The sequence below is a fragment of the Haliaeetus leucocephalus genome, unplaced genomic scaffold (assembly GCF_000737465.1).
Source record: "Haliaeetus leucocephalus isolate CR32 unplaced genomic scaffold, Haliaeetus_leucocephalus-4.0 Scaffold206, whole genome shotgun sequence".
In the NCBI taxonomy this organism is placed as follows: Eukaryota; Metazoa; Chordata; class Aves; order Accipitriformes; family Accipitridae; genus Haliaeetus; species Haliaeetus leucocephalus.
The window spans coordinates 10,803,490-10,826,837 of record NW_010972642.1 but is presented as its reverse complement, the minus strand read 5'-3'; the positions used below and the strand labels follow the sequence as shown (position 1 = coordinate 10,826,837).

The 23,348-nt window shown below is 42.2% G+C and overlaps 1 long non-coding RNA gene across 4 annotated transcripts; it reads right to left on the bottom strand.

Annotated features, from left to right (window-relative positions):
• Positions 1-2,167: 2,167 nt before the first annotated feature.
• Positions 2,168-19,274, bottom strand: LOC104830982. Of its 4 annotated transcripts, none has more exons than XR_774273.1 (6): positions 19,114-19,274; positions 9,637-9,770; positions 9,374-9,486; positions 6,593-6,755; positions 3,833-3,906; positions 2,168-3,050 (listed from the first exon to the last, which is right to left on the bottom strand). It is a non-coding gene; the product is annotated as an uncharacterized LOC104830982 (long non-coding RNA). The 4 variants fall into 4 exon arrangements; XR_774275.1 differs by lacking the exon at positions 19,114-19,274 and adding an exon at positions 5,718-5,986 and having other exon boundaries at positions 9,637-10,253; XR_774274.1 differs by lacking the exon at positions 19,114-19,274 and adding an exon at positions 3,667-3,748 and having other exon boundaries at positions 9,637-10,252.
• Between the last annotated feature and the right edge of the window lie 4,074 nt (positions 19,275-23,348).

Below are 23,348 nucleotides of genomic sequence, written 5' to 3'. Positions count from 1 at the left end.
AGCATGCCATAGAAATTAAGTGCATTTCTGGAAAACCATCACAATTTCTTCTTCCATTCAACTGCACTAGTGCTAACTGGCACGTTAGGGCGGGAGTTGATTATGCGGCTTAGGAGGTGAATTGGTTTGTATCCAGACATAAAATGAGTTGTCTTGCAGAATGATATAAGGGGATTTAACTTTGCTGAGTCAAATTTCAGTAAAATAAATAGACCCAGAGGGTCAAATGTATTAAAGGTACTGTGTCAGTGTAACAAAACTATATTGCTAAACATGTTTTGGGATAGGGTTTGAGGTTCCAGATGCATAAATCTTAGCATTGTTTATTCCCGTGGCAACATGAACCACACCAAATCTTTTAAACCATTTATTAAAGATAGAAAAAATAAGCGGGGCGGAGTGGGGGGGAATTTGCAATGCAGAAAAGTAAGGCTTTCATTTTAAAAATCTCCAATTTCCATTTGCTGCTAAGAATCTCTACGAGGAAAACCACCATTGTTTAACAGGCTTAAAGAGACAGTAAGACACACGATTTATTGTTGTTTTTATTTTAGAAAAGAGAGTTATTCAGTTCACTGAGATGGGCTGGATCTGCTACTGGAGCTGTTGTCAGAGCCCAGTCCTTCCCCGGAGAGACAGGCAATCGGAACAAGGGACAAAGACGGCACAAGAGCTGCAGGGGAAGGGAACTCAGCCTCTCACCCTGGTGTTGGCTCTGAATAGCAAGTTCATTGCTAGGAAAACTCCAGCACGGCATATTGTTTGTTGGTCACACGGAAACATGGACATGGCAGCCGTGCCCTGCTGTCTCTAACACAGCTTTTTGGAAGCTGTCTATTAACAACATCGTGGCAGCTCTACAAAGGACGTAGCTTTAACATCTCAAGGAGATTCTTCTTAAACAGAAAACAAAGGAAAACACATATGGAAAAGGAAAGAACAAAGGAGGGAAGGAAAAGCACAAACCAGGGGGCTATGACAGTCTCGTTCCAGGTGTTGTTCAGGATTTAGGCAATGCAAGTAGAGTGCGAGGTCACCTGAATTCCTCCTTCACAAGGTTAGGGGCACCAGAGAGGCAGAATAGCCCATCCACTCATAATTTTGTTCATCAGCGAGGCTTACTCTACGATATATCAATTTTGTCCCACTGAGTCTAGTCTCGCACTTTCCTTCTTTACTAGACATGCTTTCAGCATAGTCCTTGGGGCTTATCACTGGGTCTTTTTTTTCTTGAAAAAACTGTCATTTTCTCTTTAATTTTTACTGACCTTTGCAAATTATTTTATGTAACAGGCTGAGCTGTACACTGGTCACCTTGAACTATTTAGAGCATAGGCCTTGGCACAGCAGGATCTAATTTTTCTTATTTGCAAGGGCATTGCTTATCTTCTCTAAGGAATGAAAGTCTGTATAGTGGTCATTAAAGATATTAGAATGCTTTTTATGAGATTAAATGTATCAACCCTGTTGTCCTATCTAAACAATATGAAATTGTATAATTCAGGAGTTTTTACTTGACACACATTCTCAAGGGGAACTAGTGTAAAACAATCCAGACATGTCTGATGTGTCTGACAGGCTGTAGGGGAAAATGTGCTGTGCTTAAAAATTCTGGTGTCTTCTGTGACAAAGCCTACATCTCACAAGTTTGGTGCAAGGACTTAGAAGATAGCGTTTGTGTCAGGGACGTGTTGTTTTTATCCTCATTGTCAAGGTTTAACCCCAGCCAGCAACTGAGCCCCATGCAGCTGCTCACTCACTTCCCCCCCATCCCACTGGGATGGGGGAGAATTGGGAAAAGAAGTAAAACTGATGGGTTGAGATAAAGACAGTTTAATAGGACAGAAAGGAAGAAAATAATAATGATAATGATAACACTAATAAAATGACAATAGTAATAATAAATGGATTGGAATATACAAGTGATGCACAATGCAATTGCTCGCCACCCGCTGACCGATGCTGAGTTAGACCCCGAGTGGTGATCCCCCCACTCCCCCCCAGTTTATATACTAGACATGATGTCCCATGGTATGGAATACCCCTTTGGCCAGTTTGGGTCAGCTGTCCTGGCTGTGTCCCCTCCCAACTTCTTGTGCCACTCCAGCCTTCTTGCTGGCTGGGCATGAGAGGCTGAAAAATCCTTGACTTCAGAATAAATATTACTTAGCAACAACTGAAAACATCAGTGTTATCAACATTCTTCTCATACCAAACTCAAAAACATAGCAGCTACTAGGAAGATGATTAACTCTACCTCAGCTGAAACTAGGACACTCATGAAATAAGTGTATGAAAAGTCATGGTGCACTTTTTTGATAAAGATGACTTTGATTTTGACAGCAAACTTTCCTAAGGTCCCATTTGCTATGGATAGGCATCTGCTAGCATGAGCTGTAAGAGGTCTAGGCACCCAAATGGAAAGCAGGGCTCTGCCTTCCTCTGGTCCCAGCAGGCCTGTTGTTCAACTCAAGAGTACAGAGGATGGAGTTGTTCAAATGCACCATGGAGAAAATCTCAGACAGATATACTGGATCCCAGAGCTGTGCTAGATGAGGAACACGGTCAGGAGGAGTGGTCGGGGAGTTAGGGTGGTCCAGCCAAGTAGAATGGGAGCAAAGAATGTCATACTGGGAATGAGCAAAGAGGTAATCAGATTGGGAGATCAGGAGCTGGGATCCACAGTGACTTGCTGTAGGAGGAGACCGAGTCTGGGATGAAGTGGGAAAGGCAAAGGACAAGGATGGTGAGCAGCCGAAGGAGACACAGCAGGTTAGCTTACATCTGGAGTACACATCTACCTGATTACTTGTCACCCCAGCTGAGAAGCAAATCCTCACTTCGTGTTTCTCATCAGTGCCCATCAGCGAGCCTCTTCTGGAAGTGTTTTACTCAGAGGATGACAACCTGTGACTGGTAGTGGCACTCCATTAGCTCAAGTAGCAGAAATCTGTGCTAATTCTGCAGTTCTCAGTCTGCTGAGGAAAATGAGGTATATCATGGTGAAATTCATCTCTTTCCAGCTTGTTTTCATTTTTCTATCCTTTTTTCTGTTTAAGAAAATAAACAAATAATTTGTTAAAGAACACTACCGAAATTGCTAAGTCAAGCAACGGAAACAGGAAATAGTAGAATCAAATAAATTATGTTTATTCTCTTTAATTAATTTTTCTGAATGTGATATTAGGAGCTTATCTCCCCCTCTTACCCCGGTGTGGCCTGCTAAGTAATTAGCCCAAACTCATTTAGAGCAGAGAGTATGCTAATACAACATAAATATTTCTTCCAGTATGTCTTTTTTTGTATGTCTTTGCTACACAGGCTTATTTTGTGCTCTCTGTGAGTTAGTACAGTGGAAAAACAAGAATGCAACTATGCAGTCATCCTGATTTATCTGTTTTGTACATTGTGCCTGCTGCCCTCACATTTAATCTCGGTTGTTTCTAGGCTGTGCGCTCTGGTCACAGACTGTCTTTCCATCCCTGTGTGGTATCTAGAATATTTTGAAAGTGACTTATGGAACAATAATGCCAAGGTAATTTCCCTAAATATCTACAAAATATAAAGGACCCTTTGCTCACTCAGGGGAGTAGCCTAACACTGCCTAAGAGGAAAATGACAAGCTAATCACACTTTCCAAAGGAAAATAGGGGCCCATGTTTGTACCTTGGCTCACATTCCCCCTCTCTTCGAAACAAGCCTTAATGTTCCAGCTTATGTGAGCTATGGCTGAACCTGCCAGATCAGCCTAGAGAGACAAAGTCTCGTATCAAAAGTCATTGTTTTCATAGAGATGAAAATAATCCAATATTAATCCAAGAAAATTACTGACCTTGTTGATGAGTCTTAGCTGTTCTTAAGGCTTGCGGCTGCTCCACCCAACCGATAGCCTGCACAAGAGCAGAGCTGCAGCGGGAACGCAAAGGAGAAATCGTTTATTAGCAGCTAATAGCAAAAAGCGTACGTCGCCCCGTTGTTCTGGGTGCGGAGCCAGCGGTCATGGCCGTAGGACCAGGGCACGGAGCTGGCAGGGCAAGGCAGGCAAGCATGCCACTTGTTTAATTTTGTCCCCTGCCAGTGCTGGGAGCTTATCTCCACCTCTTACCGCTGCCTGGCCTGTTAGGGAATTAGCCCAACCTCATTCACAGCAGAGAATATTCTAATACGGTGTAAGTATGTCTTCCAGTCTATAATTGAATGCTCTAATTATATAACAAAATTGAATGTCATAACTTAGCTATCGCTTCGTCATGGCTGTGTTCTGGGACCCATGGCCTTCATCTTGATGCTTCCACTGCACAAAGGCAGGATACTTTACAGCGTGATCTCACTTGAGGAACAGTTGCATGATTACATACAATGTGTACAGTGCATGCTTATATTACTGGTGAGGCAAGCGTGAGCTACGGTTTATATCCCCTTGCTGCTGTCAGCCTTGCCAGCAGCAAGTGATCCAGGCAGTGACATTTCAGTCAAGGTTTTGATTCCGGAAAACAAACCTGTTCTTCAATGCAGCCCCATTCAGAAAAGCCTGTAAATGCATACCAAACTTATCTTCAGTAAGTGCTTAAAAAGAAGGCACACATTTAAGAGCCTGTCCTGAATAAGGCTCTTAACTTCAACTGCTATATACGTATAAATACATATGGGCTTTGGTGGGCAGACTCCCAAATTAAAAAACAAAATATATATATAAATATTTTTAGTTGTTTAACTTGGAGAATAAGAACAATCTCATTTTGGAAATGAGGTTAAACCTCTGTGATCTGTACTCAAGACACAGACACATGCTGCTGCTCAGGACACAGGAATATATATAGCACAAGAAGGTGGAAAAATTTCACCAGATACCATTGAGGAATCTGGGCTATGTGTGGGTCTGATTTGATGAGAAAAGTAGAAGAAAGCTCAGAACAGACTGCAGACTTTTTACTTTTTAAAAAAGCATAGAAATAGTGGTTTTGTGTTAAAACTTGGCTAAGAAAATGGCTGGGAATTGTAGCAGAGACGATATATTCTGAATGTACTCAATGTAACAGGAGTCTGTGGCCCCTCTTACATCAATGGCAAAACCTCAAAAAGCACACTCAGATCTAAGCCCAAACTTAACAAGCTGAAGCTGAAACAACTTTGTAGATCAATCAAATAAAAAAGGACTACTTAGTTTATAGATATTAGTAACCTTGCAGATCAACACCAGATTGCACACCCAAATATTTATGGTTAAAGAGCAGAACTGTCTCTAATGCAACATAGTTTGATTAAAGATCTCTCATTCAGTCTAGGTAATAAAAAATAAACCATTGTTGCTTATGACGCCAGTAGGCTCCAGATACCTTTGAAGATACATGAAAGGCAAAACCCCTTTAATCAGGGATCATGTAATTTCCACTGTGGCCTGACTACCTGAGTCCCACACCTGCCAGCTCTTCTTGGCGTGGACTTTCTCCCCAGTCTATCATGACTGCAGCAATCACACGGCAGTGCCCTGGCAACAGGCCCCCGGCTCCTTGAAGCATTTGGCAGAGTGCTGTAGTCTGGACATCAGCTACTTTCTGCATCTCTGGAGCAAGAGCTTTATTTTCCTCCCCTTCATAAGGTTCACGATTATTTCCTCCAGTGGCAGCTAATAAAATAAGCTAGCTAACACAAGTTTTGCTTTACAGAGAAAACAAAGCAATTATGGGGAAGATATTTGATTCTCTAGTAGCCCTTACATTATTCTTACTGTCTCCTTCCAATAGCAAGGCTGGGACATGAAGTGGAAGCTAGCGTCTTCCATTCCTCTCTGTCATTCATTGGTGTTTCTAGTAGACACGGTTGGGATTGATCACTGTCATTCCTGTGAGGTGGGTCTTCTTAAGATCTCTAATGAGCATCCTCTTCTTCACACACGCTGGTCTCCACTGGATCACTTTGTGGAGGATTCTTGGGAGCTCCCATTCAGCGAACGCACACCAAACACATCCTGTGCTCCCTGCTAGCTCTAGTGAAAGATGAGCTTGTGAGCTCTTCAACACGATGCTGAGGATAGAGCCCAAAGTTCAGACTTTTTCGTAGGCAATTTTTCTTTCAGGGCATCTAGTTTTCTAGCACCTTTGATGTCTCTACTTTTCCAGGGTCTATTTTAGCATTGTAATTACATAGTTATAATAATTTTTAAAAATCTTGTTTTCGTTCTGGGACTGAATATCTTGGATTTCCATATGCTGAAATGAGTATGAATGGTGGAAGACTCTCCCAGCCTTGCTGTCATTTCCTTCCTAATTACTCAGAAGTGGGATTTGGACAGGACAGGCAAGCTGTTCTACTTTCCCAGAATTTGTGTTTTCTAACATGACTTTGATGCTTGGTATTAAGCTTTCAAGGATGTTTGCTTTGATAGCTGATTTTGAATCCTGTTTGGCTTACTTTTTTTGCTAGGTTATGTATCTTCACAGCTTTTTTCAGGTCTATGGCTCAGTAACACAATGCTACTAGCGCAATATACGCTTCCAAGATATGTGTAATCCACCCCATGGTATGCTGCTACTTTTGTTGCCTACACAGTAGCTATGTATGATAATGCAAAACAGCAACAGAAAGCAAGTACCCTTGTTTTACACCCTTTGAACACTGGTTCAAAGTGAACCAGTCTATTACTCAGATGCATTCCCAGATGCAGCCATCCATCCCTCTCTGCAAGGCTGTAATGATGGAGGATGAGCTGAGTGCTCTAGTTCCACAAGGTGTTCCCGAGGCCGCTGTCAAGTAGTCTTAAAAAAAAATCAGTGAAACCGATGATGAGCAAAGCCTGTCATTGCATGTGTTCTTTCAGGATGCTCTTTTGTATGAATATCCAGTTTTCTGGGCCTGAGTCCAGAGGCTGTTCTCTTCCAATTCTACATCCATCATCTGTGTCATGTGCGGCATTCCACTGCAAATGAACTCCCCTATAGCATAGGGCAGAGAGACACTTTTGCAGTCTCATTTTTAAATATTTTAACAACTCCATGTTCCCCCCCATCAAAAGTTGTATTTTTCCCAGATTTTATTCAACAACTTATTAAATTTTACTTCTGCAGTGACATTGTGGGCTCTTAGCATTTCTGCTACGATCACATTGTCTTTCATTGCATTGTTGCTGCTGCCTACTGGACTACAACTTGCTTTTCTGATATCATTACTGAGCCAGTGGCAGTCTCCTGTTGTTTGAAGTCACATCATCTGGTGTCACAGAATCTCATGTCAGGGTAGGGCTGAGTTTTTGCCACTGACTTCTTTAAAATGCTTTGCCCATCTATTTTATCTCTGTTGTATGCATTTCTCTATCTTTGCTCCTGATCAGCCCATTTCCTGTTTAAACTAGCCACACAGGATTTTTGTAACTTGGTAAACAAGATCTGTGGTTTCCTACCATGGCAGCAGCTTCAGTTTCAAGTGTTAGGTCTTTAATATATCTCTGTTCATCTGTCATTGAACATTATTTTTCATTGATTTGTCAGCTTTCAGGTTCCTTTTTGTAATTCCACACTTTTCATCAGTCTTAACATTGAAGAATTTTTATTTCTGAGTTTTTATTTTCTTTACGATGCCTCCTTTTTGGGCTTACCCAATTTGTTGTCATGCCCATATTGAAGCTGCTGCAGATTATCACATTGTTTCATGAGCCAGCAAGGCAACTTTAATGGCTCACTCCCACTGAGAGGGCCCTGCCCAACCTTAACTCCTTCCAATCTTAACCACATGTTCCCACCTCCTCCTCACGCTGTGGTGCTCATCTGTCTCTTCGTGAAATAGTTCAGCTAACTAAATCAGCAGAAAGCCAACCAGTTTAAAAAAACTCATCAGCTTCTGCCAGGTCGGTGAGCTGAAACAGCTCACAGAGATGTTGGACAAGGGCCAGCACTAGCTCGAGAGAGAGCCTGGGAACACCAGGACAGGACCTGGAGGGAGACGGGATCACCTTGCACAGATGGCAGCAGCTAAGTTTTACAGAGACTCAGTCATACTGGGAAATACCGTGCTGAGCATTCTCCCTTTGTAACACCGTTTCTCCACCTCACCTACCCTTGGCTCCAACAGTAACTTAAATCACAGAATCATCAAATGATCCAAGCTGGAAGGGGATTCAGAAGTTCCCTAGCCCATCCACCTCACTCAATGCAGGGTCAATGCTGAGCTCAGCCCAGGCTGCTCAGGGTTTTATCCAGTCATGTCTGGGAAAACTCCAAGGATGGAGACTGCCAAACCTCTCTGAGCAACCTGTGCCAGTGATTAATTATCCTCACAGTGATGGGGTTTTTTTCTTATAAATCTGTGCATGGTTAAAGTCAGAATATCATGCAGCACTGTTTCATTTTCAGCTTCATATCACTGACTTCAAAGTCATTTTCCCTTTGAAAGTCCATCCTTCCCAGACTTTTCTGCTTGGCATTACAAAGACCATCACTGATACCACCAGTTACGTAGCACATCTGGCCCCAGGTGGTGTTCGTGTCAGTATCTATTTCTCGGAGTCTTTTTGCCATCTGGCAAGATCCACACTTTTAAGCAGCAAGGTGCTTAGAAATATGTCAGACAACAAGCACAGATCAGTCTCTCTCCCACATTTTGGTAGATCTTTCACACACTCTTACTATTTTAAGACAAGGCCTAGGGCGGCCATATGACCCCAGCTCAGCTTTACAAATAAAAAAAAAAGTTGCTAAGCTATGAGTGACAGCACATAAGCCAAGCAAGATATAAAAAAAAAGCAGAAATGAGGACAGAAGTGAAATTGTTGAGTCGGTAGCAGTCACTCAAGAACTGAAGGAAAAAACATGGACTGGAAAAGCTCTAAAACTCTGAGAAAAAAAAATCAAAATAGAAGATAGCAACTTGGCAAAACTGAGGATCAGCCCATTGCAAGGAGCAATGGAGACTGGCACTTCCCCATGTGATTACCATCTGCCTGACCAGCAGAAACCCAGTGGGTACCTGCATCAGAGGCGGTGAGGACATTAGTGCTTAGGCTAATAGCACGTTAGCCCCAGCTATTTATTGCGCGTACAATCCAACAAATAGCATAATTGTTGCATACTCATAAATTGTGTTTGTGACCCTGCTTTTAAGCCTAAGTGCACAGGAAAAGACACCCAAATAAAAGTGACCGAAAATGCTGAAAGGGTTATACAATACCACTGCTCTATCCATTTCTTGATTTTTTTATTCACCTTCAGTATTAAGGTGGTCCATGAAAGAAATAGGCTGAGTTTTGGTATTTCTTTAATTCCTACTTTGAAGGCCATTTTGGAAATGCATGCTTGTGCTCTTCTCCACACTTCTCTGTCATAGCACAGCATTATGCAATATCCAATTTGGCATGTGGGGTGCAATGCATTGCTCAGCTCACCTGTTTTGCTGGCACGCTTTCTTCTTCTCCATCCTAATTGCCAGCTGACGGTCTGCCTTCCTGGAGTGACTCAGCCTGCAGGCTGGCTGGCTCACCCATCATTCCCCCGTCATCTGCACACGGATGTGTGTCAAGGCAGGATATGGGTGGAGATGGAAGCGCAGCCCAATTACAGAATCAAGAATGCAAGAGGGAATGCGTGAAATTAGTATTGGTAGAGTGCAAACACTGGCTTTCTTCCTAAAATCTTAAACTCTACCCACCTCTTAGGATAGCTTCCAGCAGAGCCAAAGAATTGGGCTGGTGTTACAATCTAGGGAAATGGTATTCACGGACACGTCATAGATTCAGGCAATTCACTGTATCATCCATTGGCCAAAGAAGCTAGCCGCTGAAGCTGAAGAAAGGGAAAAAGAAAAAAAAAAACCTAGGAACAAATGTAAAGGAAAGTAATTTTTCAAAGTTGAAATAAACTATTAGTTTTTTTCAGATAAACAAGATTATTAAAAAAAATTAAACAATAGTGGGAATGTCAAGGTTTGGGAGAAGACGCTGAAGAAGTTGGAGGGCTGAGAAAAAGTGGCAATTTGTCTTATGAAGCCCCATGCTGTCCTGTAGTGAGGTCAGCTATAATCCCACGGCCTCATCAAGGAGACAGTTGTCTTGAGTTTGGAGAAGGAAGGAAGGGTGATTCTGCCGTCCCGTAGGTTTTTGCTGTGTGAGCAGCTGGTAATGGAGCAGTGGCTGTCAGTGACGGGCCAACACCTGGTGATCTTCCCAGCAACAGGACCCCGGCAGCTTGCCAGCACTTGGTGATTTAGTCCAACAGCAGCTCCGAAATTTTTTTTTTTTCTACTGATGGATCATTACAGATGTGTGGCCTCAGTAGGCTCAACGCAGTCAACGACATTTTTTTGGTGTATGCGCAGTTGTTTATCAATGCACGCAAACATGCAGCGCTGCCATCGCCTCAGATCAGCAGGGTTAATGTTAACATACACTGAAGTTTCCTGGAAGCCAAAGGAAATCGAGTTCCAACTGAAAACTGGGAACATGCATAAATGTCTGCCGAACTGCAGCCTGTATACATGACCTGATGCCTGGTGTTGCATGTTTTCTGGTTTACAAATGTTAAAAAAATCCTTCAGATCTGAAACTACCCAAACTCTCTTGTAACACTAAAAGGACCTTTTTCTTCTCAGATGTAAAGAAAAATATTTGAAAGAAAGTGCACAAGCTATGAATAGGTGACTACATATAGCTTTTCAGAATTCAAAAAAGATGACTTTTCCATGCTCATCGTTAACCTTAATTAACCTCATTAATTCCCATCATTAATCATTGATGCAAATGAGCAGCTGCCTAGAGGAGAGCAGGTCCCAAATCACTGTCGGAGCTGAGGGAATGGCAGGTGCATCTCACATTCATCTCCAGCCTGAGAGCTGCCCGGACACTGAGCAGCTAACACTGTCCCACAGACAACAAAGCCCACGGGCAGCCCAGACAACCTGCCCTTTCTCCTGCCGAACTGGCTGGAGCTTGAGAAGGAGCTGGGGCTACCAGGAGGATGTTGTAGACACAAGGTGTGAACCCAAGGAAACCATGCTGCAATGGTTCTGATACTCCACTACGAATAAATCTGTTAACTACCACTGGTGTCACCTTATGGGAGCATATCAAAGCAATATTTAAGAAACAGAAATGATTCAATCACTTACAAGCTAGTAAATCCTACTGGCATCACATGTAGAGTTTTAGAACACATTTTGAAGGAAGTAATAATTGATAGCTGGATAAAAGGAAAAAGGGATTAAAATGCATTGATGACTTGAAAAGAATAGATCATGCTAGAAATAGTTTTCTTCAATAAAAATGGAGACAAACGTGCTTTCAGGCTGCTGGAAAAAAAATAGCATTTGGTATAAATCAAGCCTCAACAAAAGTGTTAAGTGATGCCACATCGGACATGCTGTGCACGCAATACACACTATGGTGATATGCAACATTATTTAGGAATGCGTAACACAGATAATTGGCAAAAAATAGAGCAGTGAGTAAGGCTGACCATGATCCCTCTTTCTGCTTACACCCTCAAGTCTTTAGAACACATTGTTTGAGTATGATAAGTTTTACAGTTATGTTTCGCAGCTAGGTTGTAATTACAGTGTGTGATATACACAAAGTCGCATGTGGTGGGACTCCGTAAGCCTGTGAAAAATATGGGGCCAGTTAAGCTGAGGACTCTGGAGAGAGGACACCTGAGAAGTCAGGATATGACCCCAGGAGATGAGTGAAGGATATGAAAGAGAAGAGCAGAATGTTCCTACTAAAGGAACTTGAAAGGGAATTCAAACATGAGAAAAACGCAATAATGTAGGCCTGAGTGGATCCTCAGCAGCAAGGACTTCACATCCAACTCAAGTGCTCTAGTGCATCATCACTGCAGCTCTCGTTATTAACATCACAGTTCAAAGTGAATTGTCAGTAAATGGTGACTATTGTCACTAAATTGAGCTGCCACTCAGTTGCACACCACTGTTCTGTATGTAAGGGTGAGAGGGTGTTACATCCTTTGGTAAGAACAGAACAACTTGTGGTTTGTGCAGCACACCCCAAATGCAGAGAGATTGAGTGAACACTAAAAACAAAGTCCTCTCAGCCCTAAAAGATTATCAGTTGTCATGGTTTAACCCCAGCCAGCAACTAAGCCCCACACAGCTGCTCGCTCACCTTCTCCACAGTGGGATGGGGGAGAGAATCAGATGGGTAAAAGCAAGAAAACTCGTGGGCTGAGATAAAGACAGTTTAACAGGTAAAGCAAAAGCCATGCACAGAAGCAAAGCAAACCAAGGAATCCATTCCCCACTTCCCATGGGCAGGCAGGTGTTCAGCCATCTCCAGGAGAGCAGGGCTCCATCATGTGTAACAGTAACTTGGGAAGACGAACACCATCTCTCCGAATGTCCCCCCTTCCTTCTTCTTCCCCAGCTTTCTATGCTGAGCATGACGTCCTATGGTCTGGGATATCCCTTGGGCCAGTTGGGGTCAGCTGTCCTGGCTGTGTCCCCTCCCAACTCCTTGTGCCCCCCCAGCCTCCTCGCTGGTGGGGTGGGGTGAGGAGCAGAAAAGCCCTTGGCTCTGGGTGAGCACTGCTCAGCAGGAGCGAAAACATCCCTGAATGACCAACACTGTTTTCAGCACAAATCCAAAACACAGCCCCATACTAGCTACTGGGAAGAAAATTAACTCTACTGCAGCCAAAACCAGCACACCAATGTAGGAAGACACATTTGCCCATTTCTCTGGACAGCTGTCCCCAGAATTCCTCCTCCTACCTCTTTTCTGAAACCTCAAAATGCCAGGAAATGCGATGCAGATTTGGTGCGCTGTATTCCTTCTTCTGAACAATGCTAGCCCATCTGGTTTACTGCTTTTGTAGATGATAATCTAATGGCTGCCACTGGTACTTTCTGGGATTATGCAGTTGGGTTTTTTCCACAATGCTTCTGTCAACTCATGCCCTTCTCTTGAGAAAAAAAAGTTCTAGATTTAGGTTAAACCACAATGATACAAATGAATGGTTGCCCCCAGCACGGTTCTGTGGACTGAATAAGCTGAATTGAGACATGTTTTATTCACAAAAGTGTATCACTGCAATAAGAGCACTCCACTAATCTCTTTAGGAAGAATTAATTAGAGAAGAAATAGATACTGGAAAGAGCCTGAGCAAAATGGGTGAAAATAGAAAAAAGAGAAGGTGGTGGCTGGGGCGGGGAAGTGGCTACAAAAGAGGAGGAACAAGGAGAGAAAGTATACTTTTCGTTATTTTAGACAACGTCATTGCCAAAATACGTCAATACCAGTTGTTTGCCTTTGCGCAAACTCCTGGCCAGATCCGTGGTGACCCCTCAGCTCCTTCCTTCCAGCCGATGGCGAGGAGCCGCAGCGCGCAGCCCGCTGCGTTTCACTCGCCCGGCGAGGAGCAGCATCGTGGGGCCCTTGTTAAAATCCTAGAGCAGTTTAAGCGGCTTAAACCGCTTTATAAGCTTAAAGTGTCTAAGTCTTCAAAGCTGCTTAAAGCTATTTAAGCTGCTTAAGACACTTGAGGCTGTTGGCGTGTGCCATGGGGCCGTACGCAACACCCTGCCCTACAAACCAGAGTCCACCTTCGGGTTTACGGGTCCCAGCAACGGAACGACCTCACTGGGGCTGCCCTAAGCAAGCTCAGCTAGGCTGAGATTTGTTCGCTTGGGTCTAATTGTCCCTCTGCACTTTGCAATTGAGGCTGTCCTTGACACCCATTTGCACAGCAAAATTCACAAGCTCCAGCGTTTGTTTATAAGAGAGAAGGTTCTCGTGCAGTATGGAGTCATTATTCTCATGTCTAAAAGTCATGTATATTTTCAAAAGAACAAAAGGCCCAGCAGACATTCACTGAAGTCTGGACTGATCAATAAACACCAAACATAAATATTTCTGAATTTCTGGAAAGTCATATTTGGGCCAGACCTTGATCTTATCTTTGAGGTTTATGACCATCTTTTACTAGACTAAAATAACAGTGGTGACTGCAAACACTTCCAGTGTTTACAGTCATATTTTGGTCAACACCATGGTGCACTGTGATGAGCACATATTTCTCTAGAAAACATTTTTGAGACAGGGGTTTTTTTTATATGAAGTAGTGACTAGAGTTTGCCAGAAGTTTTACACAAGTTTGAATTTCTAACAAAGAGCACATTTTCTGAAAAACTTGGTTTTGCTCAGTTTTCCTTTGGGAGTATGATTTTAAAAAGATTTATTTTGAGCTAACACTAAAAATAGCCTATTGCAGAATGCTACATTGTTTGCACTGTAATTCTGGTTGGCACTTTCTTGTGTATACTACGGTCCCTGGAGGACTGTGGCTCCTATAATGTTCACTGTGCTTCCCTACCTAAGATGTACATGTGGTACACCATTACTGCAACATTTTGGTTTTTGAATGTTGAAATGTTCAGTTGTAATTCAAGCCCTCAAGACTTTCCAACCTTTCCAAAACACTTACATTTTTTCTCATTCCCATTCTTCTCATTTTCCAAATTAGAAAAAATCCTAAAATTTTGAATAAAAACAATTACTAAAATTCAGAATTTCTCACAGATTGAGAAATCCTGACTTGTTAGTTTTACTGAAGTCTGTATCTGTGCTGCTGTTTTGCAGACCCACTGGCATGAAAACAAGATTTCGTCCTTTTCCATTGGCAAAGATGATTTGATCTGTGTTTATTTTGGATATGTTTGTTTAATTCCTCATTTGCACGCTATCATAAATGATTAGGTCATTACTGCCCAGGGAAAAGAACTAGTTTAATTATTAACTTGTGCTTGCAAAGCTCTTCAACAACTCAGAAAAAATACTCTAGATTGCACATGAATCATAGAAATTTAGACTTGTGGGGGATCTCAAGGGGTCATGTAGTCTGTTACTCCTCAATATTTTTAATCAAAGATGTACTTAACCTTCCAGAGGTAAAATAAAAAAAAAACAACAAAAAAACCCCCCCCAAACAAAAAAACCCCCACAACACAAAATCAAAGGAAAACAAGCTTTTTGGAAAAAGAAGTCCAGAGAACAAACTGTACAATCTTCTATAATGGTTAATGAATATGGCCAGGACCACACGTGGAATTTTCAAATGCTTTCTTAGAGAAAACCTGTTATAGATTACCTTGTAATAACTTGTATGCTCTGTCATGGTTCCAGGGATCTCAGCCACCTACTACAAATCATTCATCTGGTCCATCTCCTAACTTTGAAGAAAGACTACAATTGTCTTGATAATTGTATATGGCAGTCCCTCTGACTTGTATCTAAAAACATTAATGACAGGGATTATACAACCTTCTTGAGTAATACATTCCAGTGATAATCTTTTCTTCTAGTTACAAGGTGTTACTGTAATGCCTATTATAGTATAGCTAAAAAAGATTCCTTCACATTCTGCCCATAACTCTAGTGGGCATGAAAAAACATATCACTATCCTCTTTATAATAACCTTTTATGTACTTGAAGACTGCTGAACCCCATATAGCCTTATATTTTCTAGATTAAAACAAAAGCAAAACTTGCAGCCTTGCTTTATGGATCCGATTTTCCAAACTTCTTGTCCTTGTTGATCTTCTCTGGATTGTTTCCGGCTTATCTACATCTTTTTTAAATTATGGTGCTTCAGAGTAAAGTACAGTATTTTAGCTGAGGCCTCACCAGTGCCAAGAAGAGCATGCTAATTATCTCATCTTACACATACTGTTTCCAACAGACAATTCAAAGAGAATCTAGAATTACATTTATCTCTTTTCCTCAACAGCATCACACGTTGACTCATTCATGGCCCTCATTAATCACTAGATCTTTATCTGCAGTGGCATTCTGTGGTTGTGCGTTTGATTTCGTCCTCCCAAGTGTAGTCCTCTGCGATTGTCTCTGTTGAAAATTTTAATGTTGGATTTCAGAACCTTTCAGAACCTATTGAAATACTTTCAAATTCTAATTCTGTCCTTGAGCACATTTTGCAAATCTTAACATGGTGTCATCTACCAAGCTTATGATTATTTCTAATTGTGTCATCGAAGTCTTTATTGAAGTGTTGAGCAGAAGCCTATCCATTAGGAGCTGTGCAAGACTCCTCTTCAACATTCTCCTAGTGCAGCTACCAACAATCATGTGTGAGGTTTACATTTAACAGTGGGTTGAATTAGGAGTGTGTGGTGGTGCATTCCTTCCCCCTCTCTGGGCTGACCTGCAAACTCGGGACGTCTCGCTAGCCCTTAGCGTAACTGTAACGAGTTGGGCGGTTAAGCGTCCCTTGACCGTACCAGGAACTCTTACATGGCTAAGACACGGAGTTGTACTGACCGTTCCAAGGACTCCTGCTGCCCAGCGGAGGCGGGGAACAGGAGCAGAGATAACTTGTTCTCTCCTGACAACCTTGGGACATATCTCAGTCCTCTCCTAACTGCCTTGGAGCAGCCCCTATCTGAATCTTAACTCATTCTCCGACAGCCCTGGAGCCGTCCTTATCTGAAGCGTAACTCATGCAAAATGGTACCAGCACAGCTGGAATCCCAGTAATTTGCTGATGACTAAAGCCAATCGTCTCCCAAGCCTATAAAGCGCGGTACTAAGCGAGACCCTTTGAGCTCTCCTGGACCGCAATGGGCTCCCTCTGAGCGGGACGCCTCTCAGAGCTCACAAACTTTTCTGATTGAGAAGATCGGAGGTCTGTCACCAAAAGCCAGCAAGACTTGGGCTGATACCCTCCACTCCCTGAGGCTCGACCCTTTGCCCGTTGAGAAAGATGACGAAGCATTTGCTGTGAATATTTTCACTGAGCTCAAGGGGAATTTTTAACAGGTATACCTCTTGTACTCGCTTACAAGTATTTCTCCTAGTGACTTCATCCATATGTGTGTGCTAACCTGAATATTCTGTAGCAAGTATATTACAAACATTGCTTTTCAAATCTACACCTAAATTACTGTCGTGAGCTTTATTTGACTGTGAATGAATCCCAGGCTGCTATTATACTCATAATCCCTTTAGATATAAACCATTGCCCAAGTCTGAGACTAGGAGTTGATCCAGCTGCACCTAGACTCCAACAGGAGTTCAGAAAGCAAAGGGGTCTTCTCTGAACCTCGTGGCTCAACGGGAGGGTCTCCCCTACCTTTCTACATTCCCAATCTCTGTAAAAATCATGAAAAATCAATTCTAACTCAATTTTTCTTTGTATGTTTCTCTTTTACCCTATTGCATCTTTGGTCTCTGTATACATAATTTTAGTTTGATTCTGACTTAATTTTCTTGTGTGCATTTCATCCATGTATTAAGTAATAGAGTGAACCTTGCCATTGAATTCTGTGAAGTCGCGCTTTTATATAAATTCCTATTAAATCGTTTTTACTAATACCATTGGAGGTGATTCTTTAAGAGGTCCAAACCACTCCATTTCACAACAGAGTGATTTCAAATGGGACAGCTTTCCTCAGTTCATTTATGAGCATGCAGGACAGTGTCAAAAGCCTTACTTAGGTTATGATACATCTTGGGTCAAAATACGGTCATTTCTACTACTTTTCCTTATCTATTGGACCAGTTGGCTTGTTCAAGAAGGAAATTAGATTAGTTTGACAAATTCACGCTGGCTGTTTCTTATCACCTTATTATTCTCATGGTGTGTATGCATTTACTTCTCAATAATTTGTCCCACTATCTTTCTTGGTATTGAAGTTAGACAGAGTACTCTGAATTCCCTAGGTTCTTAATTTCCCATTTTTAAAAGCAGACATGGTTATCACTCTGCAAACCAGGGCTGCAGCCAACAACTTCTTAATAGTGCCCAAATCTGAGCCTGCTGTGAATGCCATGTTTGAGAAAGCTTATTCAATTTTTTTTTTTCTTTTTTCCTTTTTTTTTTTAAACCGTGTGCCATGATGGCAAGAATTAAGGAAAAGCAAGTCTTTAAACCGACTGGGTGTTTTGTTTAAAATGATTTACAAAATGTATATTGTAATGTCAGATCTCTGATCATTGCCAAAAATTGGAAGCATGATTCCAACTGTATTTCCATCTTAGGCTACGTAGTCGCTGCAGGCCCCAGTGACTTATCTGCTCTTCCAGGAACTCTCACAGATAAGTTGAGAGCCCAGTATGCATTAAGTGAATTTCAGCGAGCTCTAGAGACTTGCGTACATCTCATTTATTCAAACATTCTTTTACTTGTTTTTTCCCTATTCTGGCATATGTCCTTCCCGTTGTTAAAAAAAAGTGTTGTTAAGTACATATCATTAATGTTTATATGCACATGAAGAAAGTAGCAAAATAAATAAAACATTTCACTCTACTCTGGGTATCTTATTTGTGCCTCTGCCCTTCTCTTCCTCTAACTTCTTGGTATTTATACAATCTCTTTTTCTTCCCTTTTATGCTCCAGGAAAGTTGTAACTCATTTTGTGACTTAGTCTTCCTAGTTTTATCCCTAGATGTTTATGCTACTTCTTTATTACTCATCTCACTTACTTACATGCCCTTGCTTTCACTCTTTGTAGGATTTCCTTTTTGATATTCAGGTCACTGAAGAATTCCTGATGCAGCTATACTGGTCTCTTACTGCTTATCTGTCTTCCACATCAGGATGGTTTGCTGGTGCACCTACAGCACTGTTTCATTTACTCACAGGTTTATTTTCCTTAAAATGTCTTCACATGGGACAACTCCTAGCAGCACCCTGAACTGCTGTGGTATATAGTGGTCATTTTTTTAACTAGCTTCACTTAAAACAAAATGGGTGTGTTTCATCTGACATTTTTCACGTGAGAAAAATAACGGGTTTAAAATAGATAATATGTGGCTCTAAGCAACTTAATTATATCCCATTTTAAAGAACTACTTTGCCAGTGAAAAAAAGGCATGTCAGTATTTCAGCGTGATGATTTATGATTCTGTCATAGTGACAGATGTTCTTCATGTATCTCTGACATTGTAATCTGGAATCAATGTGCTTTTTTTCATGTTTGCTGGTAAAAAGAAATGCACTATATAAATATATTGTTATTTGTCTTCAAGGTCTTGCCCTGCATTAGATTGGAAAACTGGTCTGGTTTTGAGATGAGGTCTGTAGTAAAGCCACTTTAGTAGTGACACTGTACCGCAAAACCAGCACTGCAGACCCAGTTGGGCCCCCTTACTGGACGCTTACCAGGCTGATACGCTCCGATCCAGTGAGGATCTGGCAGGTTGCTGCGCTCCTCTGAATCTTGGCAGACTTCAGCCATCATCTCCATCTTCGGCTTCTCGGTTCATCCTGTGGGCCGAGATTCCTGATCTTAAGCACCCCTTGTCTGCATTCAGGATTTATTACCCGTACCTCTTGGCTGCTGAGATGCAGAATTTAAGCCTAGTGGGAGAGAGAATCACTGAAGCATGAACAAAGGCATTGGCTCATGGAGGAAGAGAGGCATCAAACTGTACCATTAAGGAGCTTCTTTCTGCCACGCACCGCCTCACTCACTGCAGTTCAATAGCCCTCCATCTTTAGCCCTTTCTTAGGTACAAGTATTCTTCTTGGCACCCTTGTTTCTGCTTAAAGGACTGCTGAGAGAAGCTGAAGGACCAAGACTTTGGTTTAATAAAGTGGTGGAGTGTGTCGTGGTTTAATCCCAGCCAGCAACTAAGCACCATGCAGCTGCTCGCTCACTCCTCCCCACTCCCAGTGGGATGGGGAGGAGAAAAGAAAAAAAGTAGTAAAACTCATGGGTTGAGATAAGAACAGTTTAATAACTAAAGTAAAAATAAAAAATAATAACAACAATAATAAAATATTATAAAAATAATAATAACAGTAAATAGTAATTGTAATTAAAAGGAATATAACAAAAAAAGAGAGAAATCCAAGAAAATACAAGTGATGCATGATGCAATTGCTCACCACCCACTGACTGATGCTCAAACAGCGATCCACCCCTCCCAGCCAACTCCCCCCGGTTTATATACTGAGCATGATGTTCTATGGTATGGAATGTCCCTTTGGCTAGTTCGGGTCAGCTGTCCTGGCCATGCTCCCTCCCCGCTTCTTGTGCACCTGCTTGCTGACAGAGCACGGGAAACTGAACAAGCACTACTTAACAACAACTAAAACATCAGTGTGTTATCAACATTATTCTCACACTAAATCCAAAACACATTGTACCAGCTACTAAGAAGAAAATTAACTCTATCCCAGCAGAAACCAGGACAGAGTGACACAGACACATGAATATCTATATACATCCTTCTTGAAGTTTTGCTGATGCAGCGGAATTACACTAAAGGTTTCTACCAGCACAGCTCTATCAACCAGGGATTGCACTTTTTCACAGCACAGCCATGTTGGTGACAACTTGTGAGATCAACATAGCTACGGTTCAAAGGTTCCCCAAAACACATCTCATCTTGCTGTAACAGGGAGCTTCCTAACAAAACTTCTGCTCCTATCAATTTCTTGTTATGAGGGCATTGCTCTGCAGTCCAGACCTGTGCTACCATTAGTTTACTGGTTAGTCTTGTTCAGCTCTGAGTACTCAGAAAAAGTTGCGGAGAACCATGATACCACAAAAGGAAGAAGTTATAGGAAAACCACTTTTGCCAGATACGACTTTATAACCTGTCTTTACTAGGGAAAAAAAGTGTGACCAGCTATAGATTCACCCGTAAAAATGTAGTGAAATATTGCAACAAAGAATACTTGTTAACAGTGAACCCTCCAGACTGGTGCTATTTTTTAGGAACATTTTGATAAGCTGGGCTTAGCATTTTGATAAACAAGGCTAGGGCAATATTCAAATTGAACGGTTCTGCACTGAGGGAGCAAAAGATGTTAATGCATCTTTCTCATCTCTGCTTTCTGCGAATGAGCTAGCAAATAGGTGCAATCAATCGGCAATCCAAATTCTGAATTTAAAGACCGACTTCCTGATTATTGTCGACAGAGGATGACGTTGCTACATTCTGGGGTTTCCTGAATATTGCATCACAGATTGAACTAAACCAAGTCTGCCCTGCTTATTTCTACCACATGACTAATAGTAAGATGCCTGATAAGTAAAAGGAGATCTTCTACTGTAGAAGATGTCTGAAGCCTTCATGAAGATGGAGTTTCATTAACAAAAGGCACAGCTACATGGATAGGGGCCCAACGGAACACACTCAGCTGTGGGTGCTCAGGGATGCTGGGATTCAGGCCAGTCTGGGAGCTAGAGAGGCACAAGAGTGGCTCTCCACCGCTACTGATATCTCCTGACCCTCATCTAAAACAGCTTCCAGACCAGCCCTGGTGCACAAGACACATGTGCAGAGCAAGGGCAGAGAAAGTTCTAGACATAACTGTCCGTGTGGCCACGGTTTGAGATACTCAACCACAAAATAAGCTTAGCAAAACTAGAACACGAAAGAAGATTACTTACATGAAAGCTACAAAAGGGCTTATTTTCAAGATGGTAGAGCTTAGCAATGTCAGTTCTGCAGAGCTTCAGACATCTGCAATGTTGAAGGCTCAGACTCTATTCTTTAGGGTTTAGGAAATCAACAGAAGTTAACCTTTAGGCAATAGACATGCAAATAATTCACTATTGTGGTGCAAATACAGAAATCAAGTTTCACAGACAGTTACTATTTCCTCCCTTCCTCAGGGCTGCAGATTTTTCAATTTATTTGGTCTTTTTAAAATAAATGCATGTGACATATTGTTCAAAGATTTATACTTGCAAAATCAATATATCTGTCAGCTGCTACACAAACTTATTTGGGTTTGAAATATTTACAACATGGCAGAAAAGCAAAGTATGAGTTGAGTTCTTTGTGTTATTGCAAAGCTGTCCTGTTCTGAAAATGTTCTTTTTAGTTTTCTCTATTTTGCAGAAAGCCAGAAACAATAAGGAGTACTCATATTATTTCTTTTTAAACATATACCATTAAAGAGAACCCTTAAGGAAAAAAATAATAATAATACAGCATCTGATAAAAAATCTTGATCATGGTCATGAACAGACATATTCACGTACTTTTCAGTCACAACCATTCTGTCTACCTTAGTAATTTGTTTGATAGCAATGGGGAAGCTTTGAAGCAAATCCCCAGACTGTCCCCACTTGTCACATGTTAGTTGTTTTCTCAAAGTCATGCTGGTGTGCACAAAATAGATTCCTGTTGGATGAAACCAAACCAGGAGCGCTGCTCCACAGCACTCCAGCACTCAGCGGAGTAATGGGTCCTAAATCCTTGTGTGGACTCTCCACTACAAGGACCTCCAGCATGTAGCTAAGGCACATGCATTCACAGAAGGCTCCCAGACCATGAAGAGTGGCCTCAAAACCTGAAGAAGGTTGCAGGGTCAAGTGCTGCATATATCTTCCTACTTGCTGTCAGCTGCCAGTCCTCAACCACTTTGGTGGTGTCTGCCTATCCACTGCTTTATCCTCATTCATCCAGACTTCAGATCTGAAACCTTCTCATTTTTCCTGCCTTCTGTTGTTGAACTCCCTTGCTGAACCTGTCTTTTGTTATCCTCCTTTTCGTGTTCTCTCTTCTCCAGACTTCTACTCTCCTCTACCACACTGGAAGCTCCCTCTTCCATCTGCCAAAAAATTCAGATAACTACAGCCTGCAGCCCTGAAGTTATGACATTTCCCATGAAGCCGTGCCATGAGAGAAAGAGGAGTTTTTCAAGGGGCAAGATAACCCAGTGGCAACCTCAGAAGGTTGAGAAACTCCCACCAGCTGCCACCTACAAGAGAAGTGGTGAGCAAGGCTGCCTTAAAAAGTCAAAGGTGAAGATGGTCTGCTTGCAGGCCAGTAACTCTAATCAGCAGTCAGTCCTGTGCCTAGTACAGGGAACTTGAGAAAGTCTTTGGGAGGGAGCACACAACTGAGCCAGCATCTGCCTTGGACTTCTACACCGTGAATCTCAGTGTCCCCATGTAGGAGAGTCTGGAGGATTGTGAGCCCTTGGACATCATTCTTGGCACCCTGGCCCGGAGTCCCACAGCAGATTCCTGAGAGGGCACATCCAGGGATGACACTTCAGCCTCCTCCCCTACAGAGGAGGTGCCAGCCACCTCCTCTGCCATCAGCCCGAGTTCTGACCCCAGCAGGTGTGTAGCCCTTTTCTACAATGTCTCTGAAGTAGAGGGATGGCAATGGGGGAGCTGTAAGATTTCTGGTGGGATTACAGCACTGGTCTCGAAGCTGTGGAGAAGGGATGGGTTTTGCCAGGCTGCCCATGGGGACTATTGTGTTTCGAAATGCACTGGAGCCATAACCTGTAGGAAAAGTCTCCTGCAGAGGAGCTGCACACATCAGAAACCTCATGCCCCATCCCCATCCCGTACAAGCGCCTGGTGCATTGCCGGGGCCTTGGTGAGCTGCACATGGGGACGTGTCACGATAACGCAGTTATCT